Raw genomic sequence first — 26,914 nt, 5'->3', positions numbered from 1 at the left:
CAGCTAGGAGATCTAGAACCATAGGAGCAGAACTATAGGATTATAGCTAGGTTCTAGCCTGGTGTCTTTGATTTCTGATCCCTGGATAAGTAATGCACAATACTGTAAGCTCTGAATGCTGCAGATGAAGCCCTAGTTACCAGGCCTTCCCCACCTTGAGACTGTGAGTTCAAGTAAATCCTTCTTCCCCCAAGTCGCCTCTGTCAGGTATTATGTTCCACTGATGAGGAAGTCATTAGCACAGGACTAGAGACCTGTCAGCACAAACCCATGGGAACCAGTAGGAAAATCCAAGTTGTAATTGACAAGTTGCTGGAGGCTCAGCGAGGACAAACCTGAGAGGCAAAAACTCTAGGGGCCATTCTCTAGGCTTCTATACCTCTGGGCCTTTTCAGGAGACTGCTGGGGAGAAATTCCCATGCGCATTTGGCAATGGAGGGAAAAAGACAACATTTTCAAAACATGCAGGCAGGTTTCTGTTCTTAGGTGAAAGTAGTTAAATGGAGTCCAACCTGCTTTGGGCTTGATCCGAGCCTACCTGACCTGAGGGAAACGGGGCTCCCAACATCAGCCAACTCTAGCCATCCTATCTTACCTAATGGGGAATGAAAAGAGTGAGAAACACTTGTGAGGTTCACAGTGGAGAGACATGATCAGAGACTTGAATCCTAATCACAGACTTGGAGAACACTCCCCTCCCTTCCACATACACATTTACACATTATGAAAAGGCCAGTTTACATCAGTTCTTTCTGCATGGTCCATTGTCTCTGATTGTCATAAAGAGAAAGCATCACAGAACATACTAAATGGCAAAGAGTAGAGTGAAGAGACCCAGCAAACATCAGAACCAGATAGATGAGATAAGATGTTGGAATTATCAGAATAGAAATTAAAAATAGCTGTGAGTTGCTGGGCGTGATGGCACACGCCTTTAGTCCCAGCACTCTGAAGGCAGAGGTAGGAGGACTGCCATGAGTTCAAGGCCACCCTGAGACTCCATAGTGAATTCCAGGTCAGCCTGGGTTAGAGTGAGACCCTAACTTGAAAAACTAAAACCAAACAAACAAAAAAATAGCTGTGAGCAATGTGAGAAGGACTCACATGGGTGAAGTAGACAGCATGCAAGAACAGGTCAGCAATGTAGGCAGAGAAACTAAAATTATGAGAAAAAAGAAATGCTAGAGATTTAAAAATACTGTAACAGAAATAAAGAATGCCTTTGATAGGCTCATTCACTGGCTGAACATGACTGAGATAAGAATCTCTGAGCTTGAAGAAATCACAACAGAAGCCTCTAAAAGTGAACAGCACAGAAAACAGACCATAAGGGAAAAGACTGGAAAGCAACAGAACACAATATCCAGGAGATGGGTCAGTTACAAAAGTTATGTCAAGTACAAAATGGAGTTATCAGGAGAAGAGAGACAGAAAGAGAAGACATATTTGAAATGATAATTGCTGAAAATGTCCTCCAAATTAATGTTAGCCACTAAAGCACAGATCCAAAGTCTTGGAATTGGCAGATGAATGACCCCCCCCCCCAAATTATACCTTGCCATATCATTTTCAAACAAAAGAAAATCAAAGATTAAAAATAATCCTGGCAGAAACCAGAGGGGGGGAAAATACACCTTACCTACAGAGGAGTGTGCATCAGGAAAAAGAGTGGAGTGAAACATTTAGTGTTGAGGGAAGAGCATATCAACTTAGAATTCTGAACATGGAGAAATTATCCTTCAAATGTGAGAAGAAATAAATACTTTCTCAGACAAACAAAAATGGAGGGAACTTATTTCCAGTAGACCTTCTTTGCAGGAAATGTTGAAAGAAGTTTTTAGAGGGAAGGAAAATGCTGTCTGTCAGAAATGGGAGTCTATAAACAGAAAAGCAAAATATTACAAAGAGATGAAGGTAAACTTTTAGAATTTTTTTTCTTGTTCCTAATTGAGTTAACAGGTAGCTGCCTATTTAAGATCATAACAGTAACAAGGTTCCCTCTCTCTCTCTCTCTCCCTCTCTCTCTCTCTCTCTCTCTCTCTCTCTCCTTAGATGAGCTTATATAAAAGCCAAGTGAGTGACAGCACTGAGACAAGATGGGACACAGGAACTGTCACCATTAGGTATTTGCATTATAAAGGGTATAATGTTACTTGAGAGAAGACTTGGGTTGGTTGTCAATGCACCTTGAAAACTCCAGGTCAATGATTTAAAAACGGGAGCACATGGCATCATAAAATCTGTTCACTTAAAACAACAAAGGCTGGAGAGATGGCTTAGCAGTTAAGGCGCTTGCCTACAAAGCCACAGTACCCACGTTCAATTCCCCAGTACCTACGTAAGCCAGATGCACAAGGTGGCACATGCATCTGGAGTTCATTTGCAGTGGCTAGAGGCCTTGGCATGTCCATTTCTCTCTCTGTGTCTGTCTCTCTCTCTCTCTTTTTCTCTAAAATAAATAAAATATAAAAAAAAAACAACAAAAAGCAGAGGAAAAGACCCAAGTAGGAACAAATTATAACAACAGGTGGAAAAATAATAACAAGTGTGGTATCTATTAATCTCTATCAATTTTTCCTTTCAACACAAATAGTCTGAATATACCTATAATAAACATTGTCAGGAGTAGATAAAAGAAAATAAGGCTCTACTATGATTTACCTGTAACAAGGGTTGTATAATCAGTGAGATGAGAGGCATGGCTAATGGAGTTGGGGCACTAAGGGCAGGCACTTCAAGGCTATAGTCCAGCCTTGCTTCTAGCCCCATCTCTGCATCCTGGTTGGCACCATCTGAGAAGCCACTGTAACAAGCTTGCACAAATTGACCCACTCCAGCACCATTCCTCCTCCCCATGATGACTGTAGCCATGGAAGCCAAACAAATCCTGTTTCCCTTATGTTGCTTCTATCAGTATTTATCAAAATGACAAGAAAGATAACTAATACACATGCCCATTTCTGCCACTTGCGTTGTACATAGTACAGGCAGTTGTAGCCTAAACAATTAGGTAGGGAAAAGAAATAAAAGTATCTAAATTAGCCAGGCACAGTGGTGCATGCCTTTGATCCCAGGACTCAAGAGGCAGAGGCAGGAGGACGGCCATGAGTTTGAGGCCAGCCTGGGACTACAGAGTAAGTTCCAGGTCAGCCTGGGCTAGAATGAGAACCTACCTCAAAAAAAAAAAAAAATATATATATATATATATGGGCTGGGGAGATGTCTTAGCAGTTAAGGAACTTGCCTACAAAACCAAAGGACCTAGGTTTGATTCTCCAGGACCCACGTAATCCAGATGCACAAGGTAGTGCATGCTCCTAGAGTTTGTTTGCAGTGGCTGGAGGCCCTGGCACACCCATTCTCTCTTTATCTGTCTCTTTCAAATAAATAACTAAATATAAAAATATTTTTAAAAATATATATAAATTGGGAAGAAAGAACTGAAATTATCTATAGTTTTGGATATGATTTTATATGTTGTCAATCCTGAATATTTCACAAAGCCATCTTAGAGCTAATAATTCAGTAAAGAAGAGCCTAATACAGGACAGTTGCATTTCCATACAGTAACAATGAGCAATCTATAAAGGAGAATTTTTATAACAGTTCCATTTATAATAGCATCAAAGAGAATAAAATAGTGTTTTTTCCTTTTGTATATTCAAATGCATGCGGTATACATGCATGTGCGTATGTATGTTAGTGTGAGTATACATGTGTATGTGTGCACATGCATGAAGAAGTCAAAGTCAATGTCAACTGTCTTCCTCCATTGCTACCCACCTTCAATTTTGGGGAGATAGCGTCTCTTGTTGACCCTAGAGTTCACCGATTATTCAGCTAGAATAGTGAGTAGCAAGCCCCAAGGATCTTTCAGTGACTGCTTCCTCAGTGCTTGCTCAGTTGCAGGCACATGCCACCTCACTGGGCACATCATGTGGGTACTAGGAATCTGAACTCCTTGTGCTTGCCTGACAAACAATTTGCCCACTGAGCCACCTCCCCAGCCCCTTACTAATAATTTAAAAAATTATTTTTACTTATTTATTTGCAAGCAGAGAGACAGAGGGAAGTGAGACACACATATACACAGACACAGACATACACATACACACACAGAGAGAATGGGCATGCTAGGGCCTCTAGCTACTGCAAATGAACTCCAGATGCATGCAACACTTTGTGCATCTGACCTTATGGTATTAATGGGGAATTAAACCCTGGTCGTTAGGTTTTGCAGGCAAGTGCCTTAACCACTGAGCAATTTCTCCAGCCTAACAATTGAACAATTTTTTTGTGTGTGGATTTTCAAAGTAGGGTCTTGCTCTAGCCCAGACTGACCTGAAATTCAATATGTAGTCTCAGGCTGGCTTTGAATTCACAGTGGTCCTCCTATCTTGGTGTCTTGAGTGCTGGGATTAAAGGTGTGCACCACCACCCCTGACTTAATAATTTTTAAGAGTGGAATACTTATGAAGTCCCATAACCAAGGAGATAAAATACTTTTATAATGAAAACTCCCAAACATTGCTGAATGACATTGGGAAAATATAAGTAAATGGAAGCACAGCCTAATGTCATGGATCAGTTGACTTAACATTGCTAAGATATCAATACTCCTCACAATGATCTATAGATCCAATGCTAATGATTTTTTCCCCAGAAACCAAACCATCTTTTTAAAAATCCCCATGGAATTTCAAGGAACCTCGAATAGCCATAACTTTCTTGAAAAAGAATAAATCTGGAAGATTCCTAATTTGTATTTCCAAATGCATCACTATAAGACCTACAGCTACAGACTCTTAGAAGAAAATAGAGCAAAAGCAAAAGGTTTATGACTCTGGGGTAGGTGGTGGTCCTCTTGAATCAAAACCCCAAAGGTGGGGGCTAGGGAGATGGCTCAGTGGGGAAGAGTGCTTGCTGCACAAGCGTGAAGGCCTGAGAGGGCCTGAGTTACATCCCAGAACCCACATACACAGCTGGGCATGGCCTCACATGTATGTAACCCCAGTCCTGGGGATGAACTGGGATGAAGGGGCAGGAAAATCACCGGGGCTCACTGACCAACCAGTCTGACTACTACTGCTACTACTAACAACCAGTAGCTCTAGGTGCAGTAAGAGATTCCGTCTCAAGACAAGAAGTCAGAAAAGTGACAGAGGCTCACACCCTGCATTCTCCTCTGGGCTCTACATGCACATGCACATACACCATATGACACCACGCCACACATACTACACACATACATACATATACCACAAATAAAATAAAGCCAACAAAAAGAACCACCAAAGCACTGGAAGAAAAACTAGATCAGTTTGGCTTAATAAAAAGAAATTAATTGTGCATTAGATGACAGAATTAAGAGTCAATAGGTAACCTATAGGATGACAAAGTCTTTACTACTTATATATCTGATAAGAGGTTAACATCTAGAATATAGAGAGAACTTTAAAAACTTGACTGCAAAGCCAATTCAAAACCTGGTGCTATGATTTAAAAGTGAAATGTTCCCTGCAGGTTCATGTGTTGAAGCCTTCCTCTCCCGCCTTTGGCACTATTTTAGATTGAAAACATTAGGAGGTGGGGCCTAGCTGGAGAACGCGACTCCCTGCAGTGTGTTCTTGGGACTGTATCTTGACCTGGTCATTGCGGAGCCCCTCCTTGCATCCAGCCTGATGCGTAGTGAGCTGCTTTGCTATACCACATGCTCTCAGCCACGATGCTGGGCCTCACCCTCGTCCTCTGAAACCCGCAGTCAAAAGAAGTCCTTCCTTACTTCCTTTGTCCTGAAGCATCTGGCATAGAAAGTCCCACTAACATAATGTGCAGAGGACTTGAATAGGCATCTTTTTTTTTTTTTTTTTATTCAACGAAGATATACAAACGGCTGATAAGCACATGAATGGAAAGGATGTTTAACATTACTGGTCATTAGGGAAATGCAAATTAAAACTACGGAGAGAGAACTGTCTCACACTTACTAGGAAAGCTACTATTGAAACAGAAAAAAAACACCAATGATGAAGATCTGGAAAAATTGCAACCCTTGAGCCCTATTGGTAGAAATGCCAAATGGTGTAGTTTAGTAGAAATAAAATCATTATTGTTGTTAAAGTTATTATATGACCCAGCTATTGTAATCCTGAGAACACACCCAGAATGGAGAGCAGGCACTCAAACAGATATCTGAACTCCTGTATGAAAAACAGCCTTAGTCACAATAGCAGAAATATGGAAGCAATCCAAGTGTCCATCAGAGGACAGGCTGATAAGCAAGATGTGGCATATATAATGGAATATTATTCAAACATAAAGGGAAGGAAATCCTGACATATGCTACAACATGGATGAATAATGAGGACATTATGCTAAGCAAAATTAACCACAGAAAGTCAAGCACTATCAACTGCTTCTTTTCAGCAATGAACAAGTAGAATCTGAAATACACACACACACATGCATGCGTGCAAAATACTAGCTACATTAGCACTCAAAGAAAACAAATAATTATAAATCCAGCAATATCAGTACAGGTTCTATAAGGAAAACTACAAAATTCTGCTAAAAGAAATAAAAGGAGCTAGGCGTGGTGGTGCAAGCCTTTATTTAGTCACACCACTCAGGAAGCAGAGGTAGGAGGATCGCCATGAGTTCAAGGCCACCCTGAGACTACATAGTGAATTCCAGGTCATCCTGGGCTAGAGTGAGCCCCTGACTTCAAAAACCATAAAGAGAAGTAAAAGGAGCCCCAGATAACTGGAGAAATATCCCACAATCATAGAGATAGGAAAAGTCAGTATCATCATGATTTTAATTCCTCCCAACTTAACCTATAGGCTTAATGCATGCTCCATCAAAATTCCCCAGCAAGTCTTTTTTGTAGCTGTGGACAAAGTGATTCTAAAGTGTCCATTAAAGGCAAAATGCATTAGTTTACATTGCTACATAGTCGTGTGCTGTGGCACATTCTAGCATACTGCATATAGCCAATACAAAACAGAGAAGAACAAAGTTACAGGGCTCCATTGCAAGACTTAAAATAGAGCTGCACTAATGGAGAGAAGGTCATATTGGCTTGAGAACAGATACACAGATCACTGGAGCAGGACAGAGAGGTGAATACAGACACATAAGTAGATTCAGCTGATCTTTGCCATAGAAACAAAGAAATGAGAAGAAACAAGTTTTTCAAACAAATGTTAATGGAGAAATTAGACATCCACATGCAAGATAAAAATATCTCACATCTTTCAGAAAAATAAAATGAATCCTATGAAGTATGAAATTCCTAGAAGATAACATAGAAGAAAGTTTAGATGTTGACTTTTGGGCAATGTTTTTAGATATACTATCAAAGCCATGTTCCATAAAATAAGAATGTATAAGCTGGAATTCATATAGTTAAATTTTTCCAGTAAAAAGACACTTAGAGGAATGGAAAGACAAGCCACAGATTGAATTATATCTGGTAAAAGGCTATAACCGAAATATATAATGATCTCTTAATATACAACAATAAGAAAATAAAGAAACTGACCAGAACATGAGTCAAATACATTACAGACAGTTCCTCAAAGAAGGCATGTAAATGAGAAATATATAAAAAGTAGTCTCTTGGGCTAGAGAGATTGCTAAGTGGTTAAGGATCTTGCTTGCAAAGCCAAAAGACCTGGGCTTGATTCCCCAGTACCCATGTAAAGCCAGATGCACAAGGTAGTGCATGCATCCGGAGTTTGTCTGCCATGGTTAGAGACTCCGCCATGCTCTCCTTCTTCTCTCTCTCCCTCTCTTTCTTGTTGTCTATCTATCTATCTATCTATCTATCTATCTATCTATCATCTATCTATCTATCTATCTATCTATCTATCTATCTATTTCTTTCTCTTTCTCAAAATAAATGTATAAATAGAATATTTTAAAAATGAACTCTGTACCCTGTATTATCCTGATAATGTAAATTAAAACAATAATGAGGTATAATTGTTATTATTGTATTTTAATGACATTGTATAATATCATAATAAACTAATTAATATATTCCTATTAGAATAGCCCAAATCCAGAACATAGAGTATTATGGTATCACCTTGACTGAGTTTATAATCACCTAGGAGATGTACCTCTGGGTGTGGGGAAGCCCCATCCTGAATACGGGCAGTACCATCTCATGTACTAAAGTCTGAATTAAAAGGGAAAAGGGAAGCAAACCTGGCATAGCACTCATCTGTCTGTTTACTATATGGGCACAATGTGACTAGCCTCCTCAGGATGCCTCTTAATACATGAGCCAAAATAAACACTTCCTCTCTTCAAATGCTTCTTGTCAGGTATCTTGTCACAGCAACAAGAAAAATAAATAATATTAGAAAATTGGCACTCAGAGTGGGGTTGTTGTTGTGACTACTTGATCATGTGGTTTTTGGGGGGGGGTTCTGAAACTAGTATGTGGGAGGAATTTGGAACAGTCTGGACTTGTAAGCTAGAGGTACTAGAGTATGGTAAACAGAAATTAATAGGCTATTCCAGTGGGAGTCTGGAAGACTAGAATGTTGAAAGAAATACAGGCAGTGAAGTTTTGGCTCAAGAGGTTTCAGAAGGGAATAAAGATTCTATTGGGGATTTTACTACAGGCCATCTGTGTCACAGTCTGGCAAAAGAAAAACAAAAAGGCTGTTTTCTATTCATGTTCTAAATATTTGAGTGAGACTGAATTGCATTGCCTGACAAAAAATATCAAGACTGCACAACATGTAGTTTGTACCGTGGTCACTGTCACTGCTCTTATTCAGATTTGCAGTAATAACAGAAAGAAAAATGGGGTGGGGGAAAATGTGCAGTTTGTTGAGGAAAAGGAACTTAAAGTTGCAGACAAAGTGGGTGCAGAGAAAAACAGCTGTAATTGTTAAAGAGATTAGTGCCATCAATGCAACACCTCACGCTCTACACTGAGACAGTCCAAAGGGTGCCTTGAGGGAAAGAGCACACCTATTCAGGCTCCGCCCGGTAACAGTGCAAATACATGTGAAAAAAAGAGAGCCTGAACTGAAAATGCCCCTGGAAGGGCTCTCTGCTGCAACATGGCCACCTAGGGAAGTGTTTTCCCTGAGTCCACCTCGAAGGCACACAGAGGCTTCTGCTACCATGGTCTAAGGGTTCCAGGCTGTATCTTAAACTGGCAGCAGAACATGGCAGTGTGGTATTGGTTTGACATGCCTGAAAAAATGTGAGAGTGAGGGGTCATGGGGGATTCTACCAAAGTTCCAGAAAGCAACTGAAACCAGACAATGCATGGCAGGTTTGAATTCCTGCAAGGATTGCCTGACAGGACATTGTGTGAGGCTGTGAGGGCTAAGTCGTAATGGAGACCCCAGGGTGTTGGAGATGCCAGGTACTTGGGGCATCTGCTGTAAAGAACTGTAGAAATGAGTGGAGCTGGCCCAAGGGAGAGCCTATAGGTTGTAGAAATGAAAGGGTGGCGCTGCTCAATCACACTAGAGCCCAGAAAATGCCCCATAAACCCCAGATGCTGTATATGGAGATGCAGGATGTGTTGTCTGCCCTGCTGGGTTTCAGTCTCTCTGGTCCAATGTTTCCTTTCTGTGCCCTCATTCCTCTATTTTTGAATGGGAATGTTTATTCTTGGCATTATGCTGAGTCTCAAAAGATACATTGGACTTTTGAACAGTTTTGAGACTTAAGACTATGGGGAGTTTTGAAGTTAGAATGAATGAATTGTGCATTATGAGCTGATCATGAACCTATGGGGGCCGGAGGTATGGATTTATAGTTTTTTTTGTTTGTTTGTTTGTTTGGTTTTTTTTTTTTTTTTTTTTGGTTTTACGAGGTAGGGTCTCACTTTAGCTCAGGCTGACCTGGAATTCTCTATGCAGTCTCAGGGTGGCCTTGAACTCATTGTGATCCTCCTACCTCTGCCTCCCAAGTGCTGGGATTAAAGGCGTGCGTCACCACGCCCAGCATGAATTTATAGTTTAAAGTGATATTTCTGTGTCAAGTTGATAACTGAGTTGACAGTCACTTAAGGAATACATCCCTAGGGATGTCTGTGAAGATGTTTCCAGAGATGTTTAACTGAAGATGAAGATACATCCTGAAATGTAGGTAAAACTATCCCATGGACTTGGGTCTGAGAGTTAATAAAATGAGGAAAAGAGGAAGCCAGCTGAATATCAGAATTGATCCTTCTTTCTGCTTCCTCACACTGGACATAATGTGACCAATTGCCTTATGCTCCATTCACCATGTCTTTCCACATAATGGACTATTCCTCTTAAGCCATGAGCCGATGTAACCTCTTTCTCCTTCACCTTGCTACTGGTCAGACCTTTGCAACAAGTGAGGGAGCTGACACCACCAACGCTGGTGAGAATATGGAGCAATGGGAACTCTCGTGCACTGCTGATGAGAACAAAACCCCGTGCAGCGGGGCTGGAGAGATGGCTTGGCAGTTAAGGCACTTGACTGTGAAGCCTAAAGACCCATGTTGAACTCTCCAGATCCCATGTAAGCCAGACACACAAGATGAGGCAAATGCAAGGTTGCAAATGCCCACTAGGTGGTGCTAGCATCTGGAGTTTGATTGTACTGGGTGAGGTCCTGGCATGCCGATTCTCCCTCTCTTCCTTTTTCACTCTCTGAAATAATAATAATAAAAACTAGTGCAGTGACTTCAATAGTTATTCAGGTTCTGATAAAACTAAAAGTACTCTTTTTTTTTTTTTTTCTTATCCCAGGCATTGAGACAGGGCTTCATTTTGTAGCCCAGGCTGACCTTGAATTGCTATGTATACCAGGCTGGTCTCAAACTTAGAGCAACTTTTATGTCTCAACCTCTTGAGAAAAGTAAACATATATTTACATATAATCAAGCAGTTGCACTCCTTGGAATTTACCCAAAGGAGCTATGTGTACATCTATACAGAAACCTGCACACAGATGTTTATAACAGCTTTATTTGTAATTGCCCAAGCTTGAAAGCAACCGAGAAACTCTTCACGAGGTGAATGGATAAACAAACTGGTGCATCCCCACAATAAAACATCGTCCCACACTTAAATTAATGAGCCATCAGTTCAATGAAAGGACCTGGAGGCAGCATAGGTGCCTATTACTAAGTGAAAGGAGTCTGTCTGAAAAGGTTGCATTATCTATTCTAACAATACGACATTCTAGAAGAAGCAAAACTAACAACACAGACAGCAAAATGATCAGTGGCTGCCAGGAGTTGGGGTGGGAGACGTGAGCAGAGGGGAAGCACAGAGGCATTGCGGGGCAGTGAGGCCCCTCCACATGGCATTAGAATAGTGAACACAGGTCATCACACACCTGCCAAAGCGCATCGAGTGTACAACATCAATGGCGAGTTCTAGTGCAAATCACATGCTGGGAGATAATGATGTGTCAATGGTGGCTCCTCGGGTGCAGCAAATGCACCACTCTGGTGCCAGAAATGGACAACAGAGGTTGCCACGCATATGCAGGGGCAGGGAATCTGTGGGAAATCTATGTACTTTCTCCTGCTCCATTTTGCTTTGAGACTAAAACTTTTTCCAAAATTAAGTCTTTTTTTTTTTTTTTTTTTTCTTTTTGAAGCAGAAACTCACTCACTTTAGCCCAAGCTGATCTGGAACTCATTCCGTAGTCCATGCTGGCCTCAAATTCATAGTGATCCTCCTACCTCAGTCTCCAGAGTCCTGGGATTCTAGGTATGAGCCACCAAAGCCAGCTAAATCGTTTTAAACAGAAACAGAAAAACAGGGGGGGGGGGGGAACCTACCATTTTAAAAGGTGAAAAACTAAATCTGTCCCTTCTCGGAGGACTCCAGCCTACGTACAAGTTGTAACACCTCAGTGCATGTGCTTGGAAACCTGTGTGGGTGTGCACAAACACAGTGCAGACGTGCGTGAAACAAAGTAAGAACTCACACCAGAACATTAGGGTGCTTCTTGGAGGTGTCAGCTTCTGGATGATTCATTTCCTTCTTTGTATTCTTTTGTGTTTTCAAAAAGTTCTACAGCAAATGTATGTTGCATTTCTAAACAGAAGAGTCACCATACAATTGTGTTTATGTGTTTAATGAGAAATAAATGATCAAAATACCATATGACACAGTAATTCTATTTCTAAGCACAGTCTTGTATAAAGCTATTTTTAATGTAATATTGAAGAAAACAGAATCTACCCACTGTGGAAAAGCAAGCGATTATTCAGTATATTAAAACCCATCCGCATGGTAGAACAAGTGTGAGCCACAAAAATGAAGGTATAGAGCTGGAGAGATGGCTTAGTGGTTAAGCGCTTGCCTGTGAAGCCTAAGGACCCCGGTTCGAGGCTCGGTTCCCCAGGTCCCACGTTAGCCAGATGCACAAGGGGGTGCACGCGTCTGGAGTTCGTTTGCAGAGGCTGGAAGCCCTGGCGTGCCCATTCTCTCTCTCTCCCTCTATCTGTCTTTCTCTCTGTGTCTGTCGCTCTCAAATAAGTAAATTAAAAAAAAAATGAAGGTATAGAGTGGTGAAACATAGTGTCTAGAATAGGGGAGGATAGGTAGGGAGATGGCTCAGTGGATAAAGTGCTTGCTACGTAAGTGTGCGTACCCGAGTTCAGATCCTCAGAGGCCACAACAAGCCCAATGCTGCACAGCTCCCTTTAAATAAGGGAGGTGGAGACAGGAGAATCCTGAGGAGCTCGTAGCCCAAGAGACCCTTCCACAAACAAGGTGGAAGGCAAGAGACAACACACACACACACACACACACACACACACACACACACACACGGGAAGAGTTCGAGCAAACAGGGTACAGGTAGGGTAGGAGAGGCCCTGAGTCCACAGAGGCAGGCCACATGAAGGGCACAGGAGGATTCCCTAGAACAACCTCTCTTTAGGCGTGGCAGACATTCTTCATGATAAAATATTCTTTTAAAGTTGTGATCTGACACAAAGAACTAGGCATGGTGTCACCATCAGAAAAGAAAAAAAAAAAAAACCTACTAGATGCTGAGTTTTGTTCCCTTAAAGATTCACGAGAACCAGATGAAAATGGTAGCAACTAAGCCGAGAGCTCATTCACGGGCCAGCATACAAATAAAGCAAAACATATAGCCTTCCTATACACCGGCCATAAACTGCGAGGAATTACAAGGAATAAAAGAGAACCTACGTACAAAAGCAACAGCAAAAATAAATAAATAAATAGAATGCCTTACAATAAATGTGCAATTCGTCTATCAAGCAAAGTACGAAACTTTACTGGGGGACATAAAAGAAGACTTGAATAAATGGGGAGACATAACTTACTCCTGGAAGGGTTGGCTCAATATTGTAAAGATGTCAGTTCTCCTCAAATTAATTTATAAATTTAATGCAATTCCAATTAAAATCAAAAAGGACACGCCAGAAGGACATACACCAAAATGTTAACAGAGGTACTTTCTAGAAAAGAAAGAGACAATGGATTTTGTGCTTTCTTTTTGTTTTGTAGATCCTTCACACTGAAAAAAGCTTTAATAATAAGAAAAAATATTATAAAATGCTCTTAAACATATTTAATGGCATAGAAAATGTCCATCCTTCCTTGTCTGTCAAATGTTACAAAATAATATCATATATTCCTTGTTTATCAAATAAAAAGCAGGTTTTTGATATTATTTATGTTTGCAGGGAAAAGGCTAGAAGGATTTGTGCTAAAATGTTATTAGTGAGTAAATCTGGGTAGGAGGGTTTAAATGGACCACTTTCTTTTTCTTTTCTTTTTTTTAGAGACAGCAAGGGAGCAAAAGAGAGAGAGAGAGAGACAGAATTAACACACCAGGGCCTCAGCCACTGTAATCGAACTCCAGATGCTTGTGCCACCTACTGGGCATGTATGACCTTGTGCATGCCTCACCTTTGTGCATCTGGCTTACATGGCCTCTGGAGAGATGAACATAGGTCATTAGGTTTTGCAGGCAAGCATCTTAACTGCTAAGCCATCTCTCTAGCCCTAAATAGTCCACTTTTATTTTGATGTTGCATTCTCATGCATTTTTTAAATTATTTATGGCAATATGTATTACCTTAATAAAAACAAAAAGCACCAACAACATCTGTAATCCTAGTAGTTGCAAGGTAGAGGCAGGAAGATGAGAGGTTTAATGTCATCCTGAGCTACACAGTAAGTTAGAGGCTATCATGAGATCTTGTCTTAAATAAACAAAACAACGGACCTGGGGAGATGGCTCAGGGGCTCCAAAATGCATGTACATAAAGCTGGACATAGTGACACACACATCTGTAATACCAACGTGCCTGTGGCAATAGGAGGTGGAGACAGGAGAATCCTGAAGCTTGCAGACTGGCTAGTCTGGTGTTCATAGAGATGCTGTCTTAAGATGGAAGGTGACATCATCCTCTGAGCTCCATGTGTATGCACGTACCCATGCATAAGTGCATGAGCATGTACACACACACACACACACACACACACACACACACACACACACACACATACAAACACACACCAAATTAAAAAGTCAAAAGACCCATCCCTTCTCACTGGACTTCACTGGAGAATCTGTTTAGTTCAGAAATCACCCACTGTTCTCTGCCCCATGCCAACCTGTCCATCAGCAGTGCCCCTGCTGTCCAAGAGTGCCCAGTCCAGCAGGGCAGCCAACCATAACCAGACAGCAGCTGGCAGGTGTGTGGGCCTTCACTCAGACTATTCGCAGAGAGGCACCAGTCATGCGGGCCTCAGCGCAGCCTGCCTCAGTCCAATCCCCGCTCCTTCCAACGGGGGGAAAGCGCCTATATCTTTCTGAGATTCAGGTTTTCCGTGTTTCCAGTGGGGCACTTCAAAAAGTAGATTGTGAGGGAGAACTAAGACAGCTAAAGCTAAGCGCACGGACATGCTGAGGACTTAAATCGTAGTGAGTAGAAGCGAAACAGTACTACTTAGAAAAGGAAATGGATCTGAACCCTAGGATAGGGGATGGCAACCTTCTTCTGTAAGAGTCCAAATAGCAAATTTTGTTTTTTGGCCTCGTGGATCATATGATCATTTTTTGCATTGACTCAAATGTGAAATTCCTCTATCAAGCAAAGTACAAAACTTTACTGGGGGACATAAAAGAAGACTTGAATAAATGGTGAGACATAATTTGTTGCATAAAGGTAGTCACAGATTATGTATAAACCATGGGTGTAAGTGTTTCAGTAGAACTTTATTGACAAAAACAGATTGGTGGGCCAAATTTTGCACTGGGCTGTGATTTATACCCTGATATGAAGAAAAGGGCAACCTTTATCTTGGAAGAAGTGATTCTTTCTTTAAGAAAATCACTATACGACTTGGGGACAACCAATTTCTATGGTGAGGCTGGGGAGATGGCTAGATTGGTGAAATGCCATGAGGATCTGAGTTTGGATTCCCAGAACCCATGGAAGAGCCAGGTATAGCTACCTGCACCTATAATCCCAGTGCTGGTGAGGCAGGGACAGGAGGATCCCAAGCACTTGCCTACTAACGAGCCTAGCTGAATCAGTGAGAGAGCCTGTCTCAGAAGATAAGGTAGAGAGAGGCTGGGGAGATGGCTCGGTGGTTAAAGTACTCGCTGTACAAGAGTGAGTGTCCAAGTTCAGGTCCCTAGAACCCATATAAAAGCTGAAAATTGTTCTGGTGTGCCTTTAGGGAGAGGAGAAGCTTCCAGAAGCTCTCAGGCCAGCAAGTTTGGCAAATGCAATGGTAAGCACTAAGAGACCCTTCTTCAAACAAGGTGGATGGCAAGGACTGACACCTGAAGTTGTCCTCTGACCTTGATATGTGCTCAGGCTCACACACATGAACACACCAAAATAAATAATAATGTGGGGAGCGACTGAGGAAGATACCCAATATTGGCCTCTGGTTTTCACATGCACACACACACACACACACACACACACACACACACACACACACATACACACACACACGCTAAATAAATAAATGGTTGTGGCAAACAAATAGAGATGGGATTTGGGGTTTGAGAGGGGAGGGTGTGAGAAGAGATAGGGAAAAAAACTAAGAGAAGTGAATGGACATGAAGTGGCCCCAAAAATAGAGAAAGAGGGAGAGAACATGACCTCGAACCCTGAGGTGGGTGAAGCTAGGGGAAGGTTCCCACAACAGAAAGGAACTTGGTGTTTGGAGGTGGGGTGAGAGAGGCGACCAGAAATGCAGCAGAGAGGAAGCTGGAGCAAGCGATGATCAGAAGAAACTGGAAGCCCTTGAACATTCTAGAAACAATGTAGGGCAGAGGCTGCTTCCCCTCCACACACACACTCCAACGCAGTGAAGGACAGAGGCCATTCCGTGTGAATACGTAAGGGCAAGGTGACCCCAAACGTTTGCCTTGCATCTCAGCCCCCAGGGTTCAGAGGATGGGTTCTGGATATGGGCAGATCCTGCTTGCAGGCTGCCCTTTGCCATTTGTGCTCGACAATTCTGGAAGCAACAGGACTGGGAAGGGAAGCCCCCTTGCTCGAGTGAAGTCACGCACAGTGTGCTAGGGGCGGCCTGCAGCCAACGACTGACGACTACTGACTTGAAAATGTGGTCTCTTGCGCAGGGTGAGTCCCGCTCCATTGGACAGCTCCTCCTTCCCTACCCCCGTGTACCCACCCGGCAGCAGACAGAAAGCTGACACGACGTGAGGCCACATCTTTGTGCAGTCCTGTTCCTGTCCTCGCCTGCCTTGCTCCTTTCTCTCCAGGCTCTTCCTATAAAAGATGGCTCCACTCTCTGAAACCCATGTGCCCTGCCTCAGGCTCTGCATCCAGGGGATATGACCTTCCCTAAGGAAGAGGGAACCAAGCACACTTTCCTGGAGTGCTGGTGGAGGAGGGGACGGGGACTCTGAATCTCCTCTTGTGATAAACTGCTGAGGGTCACCCTTGACTCTCTCCCTTGTTGGCTTTCTTGTCCCTTCTCCCATAGGTGCAGCCCATCTCTGCATAACCTTCAGGTTAAGAAGCCCGCATGTCTGAAAGGACAGGTTCTAATCCCATCTCCACCCCATCAAGCACAGGCTGCCTTGGGGCTTGGCTTTCGGAGTGAGAGAGTGCCTGCCCCACTTGGAGGCAGCTCCCTCTTCCTCTGGCTCCCCTCCATTCTCTCCCTTCCCATACATTCCCCATGATCAGTATTTAAAGAGGCTAATAAGTAGGTTGGCACCGTTGATTAATGCATAATCTTAATCATGATTGCATAGTGTAATTGGCATTAATTTGAAGAGCCAGTTCATTATGAAAATAATTGTCACTGCTTTCTACTTTAATAAAATGGAGCAGTGACAGCAGGGCTGCTAAGGAAATGGGATAGGGTGTCTGTGCGTGCGTGTGTGTCCTGGAAGATGTGGTGCATGGGTGCAGCAGGATGCAGCTGGAATACGCCCTTCAAGCGGGTCTTGCCTGGAGGCCTAATGTGTAAAACAAGAACAATCACAGTCGTAAGCGATTGTGTGTGAGGGATGCCACTCAGTTGTTCTCCCCTGCATTTCACACTTGGGAGGATATCTACAGTCTCATTAGACAGGAACCACCGTTGTCCCATTTTGTAGAGGAAGGAAGCGAGGCACAGGAAGGCTAAGAATATTAAGATGGGGCTGGAGAGATGGCTTAGCGGTTAAGGCGCATGTCTGCAAAGCCTAAGGACCCAGGCTCACTTCCCCCAGTCCCACATAAGCCAGATGCTCATGGTGGCACATGTGTCTGGAGTTTGCCGTGGCTAGAGGCCCTGGTGCACCCATTCTCACACGCTCTCTCTCTCCCTCTCTGTCTCTAATAAATAAATAAAATGGTGTTTTTTAAAAGAATATTAAGATGGCCATGTGGCAAATCCTTTTCTGCTGCATAAGCTTGAAGGTGTGCAGGAGCGGGCTCATATAGCTGTTAAGAGTCAGGAGTTAAACCTGCAGGATTGGGGCTGGAGAGATGGTTAAGTGGTTAAGGCACTTACCTATAAAGCCTAAGGACCTGGGTTCAATTCCCTAGCACCCAGTACAGCCAGATGCACAAACTGGTGCATACATCTAGAATTCAATTGCAGTGGCTAGAGGCCTTGGTGTGTCCACTCTCTCTGTCTTTCTTCTCTCTATCTCTTTCTCTCTCTGCTTTGCAAACAAATAAATTTTTTTTTAAAAAAAAAAGAAGTATCAAACCCACCGAATCTCTCAAGGCCAGTGCTTGTGTGGCTGGCGGTTTGAAATGGGCAAAGCCAGAGAGAATTGACACCACAGGAGCCAGCAGGTGCTGGCGGTAAGGCTGGGCTTCTGAGCACAGTGCTTTATCAGCATGTCACTGCCCAAACCCATTTCCTCAGCCTGGGCTCTGAGATACTGGGAGCCACAGTGTGGGCAGCAATACAGCCCTTGGGGTTCTACCAAGCATGACATGCACACTGCTGCTCTGCTCTCACCCCTAACCAGGGCGGGTGAGAAAGAAGGGATAGAACTAGCTGTGTCCCTGGGCAGCTTCTTTCTTGTCCTGTTACATTGGGACCTTAGGGTATGTTTAGGAAACATTTTGAATACTTAAAGCATAAATGCCCAGGAAGGTGTGTGTATGTGTGTGTGTGTGTGTGTGTGTGTGTGTGTGTGTGTGTATGTGTGTTGTATGCATGCATATTTACATGCATGTGCATGTGTATGGGGAGGCTAAAAGTTGACATTGAATTTATAGCTCTCCACCTTATTTTTTGAACCCAGGACTCACTGATCAGCTAGTCTAGCTAAACAATGAGCCCCGGTGATCCTCCTGTCTCCCCTTCCTTTCTCCCTTCCTCCCTTGCTTCCTTCCTTTCTTTTTCAATGTAGAATCTCACTCTACTAGCACAGGATGACCTAGAATTCACTATGTAGTCTCAGGCTGTTCTTGAACTTATGGCAATCCTCCTACCTCTGCCTCCCGAGTGCTGGAATTAAAGGTATGTACCACCACACCCCGCCTGTCTCTACTTTCTGAGCCCTAAGATTCCAGACATGTGCCATCACGTCCAGTATTCACATGGTTGCTGAAGACACACACTCAGGACCACACACTTGTGTAGCAAGCACTTTACTAGGGCCTCTCCACAGATCAATGCTTAGATTTTTTTTCTTTTTTAAAGACAGGGTCTCACTCTAGCTCAGGCTGACCTGGAACTCACTCTGTAATCCAGACTGGCCTCAAGCTCACAGTGATCCCCGTACCTCAGCCTCCACAGTGCTGGGGTTAAAGTCATTAAAGAGTCACTATACTGCTTCAATGCCTAGACTTTTAAGATTGCATTTTATACCTCTAGAAATGTCCCCGTGTGGTATATTCCCTCTGTGTCCCTCAAGAAGTTGCTATGGTTGTGTCTCTGGTTCTTGGGCACCCTGGGGCCACTGAGCATCGGTCTCCCAGGGGCATCCAGGCAACTGCGGAGCAGGGTCTTGAGTGGCCGTGAGCGTGATGGGAAGAAACACGCGGGAGACAGCTTCAGAGAATGGCTTGTTTATTTGCCAGGGGAATGGGTTAATAAGTGTTTGTGAAAGAGTGGAAAGAGGTACGGGCCATAAGGGGATTGGTTATTTCAAAGGACCTGCTGATGCCTAATTAGTATGCAGTGACATCACGAGTGAGCAGGAAAGGGTCACAAGGTCTACGTAGTGGAGTGAAAAGGTATGGGGTACGGGTCATAGGGGGTTGGCTGTGTGAAGGCTGTTGGCTGATACCTCATTAGTATATAGGGGTGTGTAGGCAAGTGGCAAGAGGTCATAAGGCTCTGTGGAAAGTGAAATCTAAGTCGTATCAGGATGTCCAGGTGTCCCGGGCTGGGGGAAGGAGTGGCCCCACTCCTGCGGGCCTGAGGTTACCAGGGTCCAGGCCACCTGCATCCTCGGAGAGGGAGCAGCCCCACTCCTGCCAACCCAGGGACCCAGGATTATTGGCGTCTAGGCCAGCTGCGACCTCCTGTGCCCTGGGGCCCTTAGCTGTGCCTGGCAGCTCAGGCCCACGGTGGCGCGGGACCCTTACCTGTGCCTAACATGCGTCAAGCTTCTTGTGACCTTGCTTGCTCTGCTCACCTCATCATCAAGGCCATGTAGTCTGCAGGAGGCTCACCACCCCATATCCCTGAGTCCTATGGCCAAGATGGCTATAGAGTCTTCAGGGCAGCTGGGAGCAACAGCCAAATCCCTTGCTGGAACTACTGGCTCCAGGGCTGTTCAAGAACTGTCTGTAGTCCTGTGAGATTTCCTTTCTCTGTGACAATTTTGTGCTCCTGGATTTGGCCCTTTAAAAAGCAACAGAGCTAGCAGGTCCCTGAACACAGGGTGTCTGGGGACTCCGACAGGGCTTGCAGCGTGCTGACTGCCAGGCAACCAGGTCCCAGGAGAGGCACGGATGTTTTCAGTGGCAGGACCAGAACCCACCCATCCTCAGGCCATAGTCTGTCTAGTTTGCTTTGTTCTCTTTCTGAGGTTTCTCAGGTGTCACACAGATTAATTGAGACATTGATCAGTGACATTGCTGCCCATGCCTGTTCCCAGGCCCTCTCTCCATCTCTTCTGATCAGGGTTCTTATCTCCCTGCCAGAGCCCCTGCAGTTCCTTGTGCCTCCCTGGGCTGCGAGAACCAGGCTCTGACTTCCCTGGCTCAGCGTGCCCTTCAGGCGGTGCCTCTGAACTTACTTCACGGGCTGCTCCGTGTCCTTGCTTCAGCAAGAAGGGGGGTTGGGAGTGGAAGGGTATGGAGGCCAAACTTCCCTGTGATCCTGCCTGATGATGGTGTGTCTTAATATTTCAAGCTTATGATGGTGTGAAAGCAAGCCACAGTTAGTAGGCACTGTTGTGGAATTCTGATCTTGTCCCAGCACTTGACACATGGCACCATGTTCTCATGACGCCGAGCGACAGCGACAAGGGGTCTTAGTCAGCCACCCAGTCACGAGGGGACGAATGATCCTCTCGTGTTCCGTGTGCTCAGCTTGGAGAAGCAGTAGGCTGCATGAATTCCAACACCTGTCAACTAAGTTCAATTTACAAAGGATTTATCAGGAGGAAGTCAAGGGACGTTGGCACATGCTTTAGAATGAAGGGACTGCACCCGGTAGAGAAAGCTCAGGGCTGGGCTTTCTGATGCTCTGGGCAAAGAAGTGGAGATAAACAGTATGCTTATTTCCCTTTTTATTCACTCACTCATTCATTCATTCATTCATCTGCTCCTTTACTCACTCATTCACAGCCATGAGCAAGGCACAATGCTGAGCATGCGGCGAGTGAGAGAGATCGGCGCTCCAGCCCTGTAGGAACTCACGGGAGATGACGCGGAGGGGGGGGGAAGGGGCTGCCCACAGAAGCGCAGTCTATCAGTCCCCAGGGACGAGACCACTCTAGACAGCAGGGGACACAGAAGAGTCAGGGCTGGGGATGTCTTCGTGGGGGAAGGTGACCTCTCACCTGCTCTGAGCAGCCTCGGGTGGCTATCAGGGTGATGGGGACTCGTGCTCAGGCAGGGCCAGTGGGAAGAGAGGGAGAGAGGGAGCAGGCAGGCTTTGCTTTGCTAGGACTGGCCAGCGAGGGCTGGAGTGGGGTCTGGGAGAGGGAGGAGGTGTGGAAGACAGCCCTAAGGTCTGAACAAGGACAAGGCAGAGATAAGCCCACAGACTCAACAGACTCTATTACTTTACCAGCCATGTGACCTTGGGCAAGTCCCTCCACAGCCCTGTGTATCTGCTACTGTGTCTGTGATGGTGATACTGATGGGGTTCACCACATTAGGGATATTTTGAAGCTTTCATGGCACAAATCAGTGACCATGATTTGAAAGGTTTCAGTAAGAATAAGAAGTTGCTACTGGGGTGACAGAGAGGCTGGGGACCTTCACCTGAGACATGACTGTCTCCAGAGAACAGCAAATTCTGGAGAGGGTCTGTGCCTGCCCCTGGAATCCCTGGCGTGGTTGGGGGGGGTGTCTTGATGGGAGTCCGGGGGCTTGGTGGCTGTTGTTGTGACTGATCTGCTCATATGTGAGCTTTTTCTCTACAACTCAGAGACGCGCAAGTCAAATGCTGCGGAATTGACCGCGTGGAGAGGATGGCTGCAGGCTCCAGCGCTGCCCAGAGACCCTGATGAGGGATGGGCTGTCAACAGGAAGAGGGGCTAGAGCCTGGCTGAGGGGAGACAGGGCCCCAGAAAGTGTTACACAGGGGCCTGGGGAGTTCTGAGTGCCCTTGCCAAGGGCAGCAGGAGCGGAGATGTAGAACTGCCACGCTATTTCGCAGGGCATCCTGCCTCCTCCACCGACTACAGAGCGGCCCCACAGCCCACTCTCCACGGGCTGGCCTCTGCAAACAGTAAAAAAGGCTAAGCCCCTCCACGCTGGCCCAGCTCCACCTCGGCATCGCCGGCCCTTCCTCACGGCTGGCTATGCTCACCCACGCTCCTCCCCACCCTGCCGGGCCCTTTGCTCGCGGCCTTTCCCTGCAGCAGATGCTGTCCTTGTCCCACTCTCAGGCCACCTGCAGGTGTGGCCTCTGCATCCCTCAGCTTTCTCTATTCCCAACATTTTCTAAGAGGCCCGGGCTTGGCCACTGAGTGAGATAGGCTACTGGTGCCCGTGAATGACCAGACCAGCAACAGCCTCATCCAGGAGATGGGGGGGGGGGGAGTGGACAGACACATAGCCGCTCACCCCTGAAGAGGCCCCACGCTAAGTGCTCATGGTTCCAGTTCACCCATTTCTGGGAGGGCCTAGGGAGACGGAGTCCCAAGGGTCCATGCAGCCACCAGCTCACCCAGCCTGCCCTGACTCGCCTCACTTCCTACTAATGTCTCCTCCCTGTTTCTGGGGTCACTCCCCAGATAGCCCTTCTCGCATCGGAGTCCTTGTCATTCTGTTTGCATTGGGGAGTTGCCACCACTTCATCTGAGCTCCAAGGACACCTTCCTCTGGACCTCACACATGTTGTTTGATGACACACTGTTGTGACAGGTCGCGCTCCACTCGCTCCCCGCTAGACTGTGGTCATCTGCAGGCTGCGTGCATGCCGTTACCATTTAGGCATCTCCTGACCTTGCCCAGGCCTGACACCATACAGAGAAGCTGTGAAGAGACATCTGTTACACGAATGCTTACATACACACTAACACGCACACTGACACACTGCTTGTTTTAAGAAGCTAATTCCGGCTCAAGACTGATATTTACATGACAAATTGGACAACATACAAATACCCCTCAGAGAGCCTCACTCAGTGAATATGCCCGGTCAAGTCCTGAGCCCACCTCCACCCCATCCAGTACTGATTGACGGCTACTACATGAGAAAACTGAGGCAAGCACCTTAAAAGACACCCCGCCCCATGTCTGCATGGAGAGGGTACCACTGTCCACTAAGACATGGCTGCAGAAAGGCCCTGCTTGTCTGTGGCCGGAAGTAAGGGCTACAGTCAGCCTTAAGTCATGCACATCTCTCTACCCAGGACACCTGCTTGGCGGAGGTCCTTGCACCAAGAAGAGAATGCTGCCCCGGGGGCCCTCTCCATGCCAGTCTGTGCGCCCACAGGCCTGCTGTGAGAAGGCCAAGCTAAGGCCACCACAAAGCGGGCATGAGCAGAGGTGAGGGTTGGGCTCACAAGCAGAGTGGGCAACTCAGAGGGGAGGAGAACACAGCGTTTGGCATTACTGCTCGCATCCTTGTCGGTTTTAAATATCAATTGCTAGGCAGGTTAAACACTTATTCAGATGCCTTTTAGCTTAAAAGCAAGCTAATTGATCTCTGGAGATCCTGAATGAACAGTGAAGAAACTGCACTAATTATAGAATCAACTTCCACTCTCTGTTTTCTTCTGTTTCTTCTCTGACAATGCTGCTCCAGCGACAGCTAGGAGCCTGGGGGAGCAAAAACACATGTTGTCTTTACTACACAGCAACAGCCAACCGCGTTTCCCTCCTCCAACAAGGCTCTGAACTGGGAGAAACCCTCCCAGGCAGAGCTCCCCCGACAAACTGCTCCCAGATGGGAGTCAAAGGTAGGACTTTAAGAGGCTACAAACATCGGTACTGTTCCCCACTGGCTGGAATCCACCCAAGTTCCCTGCCCTGGCCCCGCTTCTCCCTCCACCTGCACCACCCCGAAGCCAACCCAAAGTCTGCTGTGGCCACTTCCTGCTCAGTCAATCTGACTTCCTCTTCTGTCTCAGCTTCTTTGCAATGGCCATCTGGAATTAGAGGCACAGCCCAGTATTGACCTGGTCATTCTCCTGGTTTCTGTCCCTGTCAGCAGGGGAGAAATTGGCCTGGGAGATCCCAGTGCTATCTAGGAAGAGGTGAGAGCTTCAGTTTGTCATCTGGTAATATACACAGCACATCCCATATATAAGAATCCAAATCAGAAAGTTTTTGAGTGGCGGCATGAGGCTGGAAAACTTTCAGACTTTGGAGCAGTTCAGATTTCACATTAGGAATGCTCGACAGGTAGTCTATGCAAATATTTAAAAAATCTAAAGGGCTCTGCAACACTTCTGGACCCAAACATGTAGGATAACACTCAACCTATGGCCGTGCAGGGACATCTCCTCTCCTGTCACTTGGAGAGACTTCTGGGTCCTTCTGGTTTCTCTTCTCACTCCAGCCTAGGCTCTGACTGTAAATTCTGAGCCCGCAGATAGAACAAAGATGGGGTAGCTTTGGCTTGTTGGAGCAAACTCACTGAGACATCAACAGCCAAAGGAGCCTGCAGACAAGGTGTGGGAAGCTAGTGTCCTCTCACTTGGAAAACTCGAAGTTAAACAAAGCTGAGTGGGTGTTTTTGTCTGCAGGATTTCTCTATTCACCGGCACAGTGAACTGCCAAGACAGAGGTAAGCCACGTTTCCCAAACGGACATGACAACCGTAGAAACCTTTCTTGACAGAGCATTCTCCCCAGAAACATGCTTTGGAAATTGCTGTGTTACAGTGATTTGGGCTTTTTAAAAAAATAAAATAAAACTTTTTCCACTCCTCATCCATGAGCTATTTGAGGACCAGGGCTAGATTCTCCACATCTCAGTCTGATCCTGGGCACCAGAGATACTTAAGAAAGAATGGGGGAAGGACGAGAGCTAAAGTACATGGGGTCTCCTTAGCCCCAGTGAAGGGAGCCTGTGGGATAGGTTTTGCTTTCTCCTGGGCTGCTTCCCAGAGCTTCGTCAGCTAGCTGCTTTAAATACGGCTTCAGAGGTGTGATTACTCACTCAGCTCTCATTAACATGCCGGTGTGTGTGCACACCTGGGCAGGTGTGGGTACACATCTAGCTTAGGCAGCGGGGAGGGAGGCAGGCACGGGAAGCCTCATCATGCTGAGGCTGTGCGCTTTTCTCTCCAGGGCCCTTGGAGGAAGGAAGAGACTCTCCCTTAATTATGATCGTTAGCAAATGAGGCTGCTTGAATCTTCTTCACAAGCTTGCGGCTGTTCCAAGGATTCCTAGCGACCTGCTTGTCCATCAGCGCAGGTGATAGAAACATCGGGCCCTTTAGCCTCTCCCTCATTTAACAAACACTCATCGCTGGTATCCGTGCCAGGCACCTGGCATACAGCAGATCAGCAGTGTGGATACTGCTACCAAAGCATCCTATTCCCCCAAAGCTCTTTTAACTTTTGTTTATTTGTATGTGGGGAGCCTAGGCGTGTGTGGAGGGGCATGCATTGCCACAGCCTCGGCGTGGGGCTCAGAGGCCTACCGTCAGGTTGTCCCTGCTTGTCTACTTGATTTGAGGCAGGCCTTCTGGACCTGGAGTCTACCTCTGCTCTTCCTTGCTGTGTTCGCTTCAGGCTTCTGGGAAATTCCTCTCTCCACCTCCCATCTTGCCATCGGCGTCAGGGGGCTGGGATTACAGGAGCTCACCATGGCTTCCAGCTTCTCATTTTATTTTTTTATTTATTTACTTGTTTGAGATGGGGTGGGGTGGGAGAGAGAGAGAATGGGAGCACACCAGGGCCTCTAGCTCCTGCAAAGGAGGTCCAGATGCATGTGCCATCTTGTGCAACTGGCTTATGTGGAGCCTGGGGAATCGAACCTAGGTCCTTAGGGTTCACAGGCAAGCATCTTAACCACTAAGCCAGCTCTCCAGCCCAGCCTCCAGCTTTTTACCTGAGGTCTGCGGATGGAGCTCACGTACTCCAGCTTGAGTGGAAACATGCTATCCGTGGTGTCATGCTCCACCCCCAGCCCAGAAAAAGCTATTACTCCTTTGAAGTTTGCAATCAACTTAAAGATGTTTTACATTTTTTTCCTGTAATTTATTAACTTTTTCAAGTTTGACTCAGCTTAGAACAAGTTACAGTAAAGTTTTAATTTTAATTAAGTTTTATGAAAAAGTTTCAGCATTATATCATAACCTTTTTTTTGAGGTAGGGTCTCACTCTAGCCCAGGCTGACCTGGAAGTCACTATGTAGTCTCAGGCTGTCCTTGAACTCACAGCGATCCTCCTGCCTTGCGTGTGCCACCATCCCTTGCATATTGTAGCCATTCTGAAGGACAGTAATGACCTCAGTTGTCCTTAAGCCTCATAAAATGGCATCACTATTGCCAGCTGTTTCCAAATTTCTGTGAAAACACATTCAGACAAACAGATTAATTGCCTGGCTTAATCTTAAAACTCTATTTGTTACCTAGTTACGGTCTGCCTCTGTCCCTTACCCTGCACCTTAGAACATGAACCCTTTGGGCCTACGGGTATAGTCTGTTTATAACACGGTGCCTGGCACAAAGGGGACATTCCATAAAAATTTCTCAAATATATGAATATGCATGAACCCTATGAATATGTATAAGCAAGTATGCCATGGATAACAGCAGAGCTCCAGGGAGGTAACAAGTGGACAACAGCTTTGAACCAGAACTGCTGCCTCAGGGTGGCAGAAGGG

The 26,914-nt window shown here is 45.4% G+C and overlaps 1 protein-coding gene and 1 non-coding gene across 2 annotated transcripts in view; both read right to left on the bottom strand.

Annotated features, from left to right (window-relative positions):
* Grik3 (glutamate ionotropic receptor kainate type subunit 3) overlaps positions 1 to 26,914 on the bottom strand; it is a 249,535-nt gene that overhangs the window by 96,418 nt on the left and 126,203 nt on the right. The gene's annotated exons all lie outside the window — the stretch shown is intronic.
* Positions 26,506 to 26,636, bottom strand: LOC123461335. The gene has a single exon (XR_006637622.1). It is a non-coding gene; the product is annotated as a small nucleolar RNA SNORA33 (small nucleolar RNA).

The sequence above is a fragment of the Jaculus jaculus genome, chromosome 5, assembly GCF_020740685.1.
Source record: "Jaculus jaculus isolate mJacJac1 chromosome 5, mJacJac1.mat.Y.cur, whole genome shotgun sequence".
Taxonomy (NCBI): domain Eukaryota; kingdom Metazoa; phylum Chordata; class Mammalia; order Rodentia; family Dipodidae; genus Jaculus; species Jaculus jaculus.
Note: the sequence above shows the minus strand (reverse complement) of the source record. Positions and strands in the feature narration are given on the sequence as shown.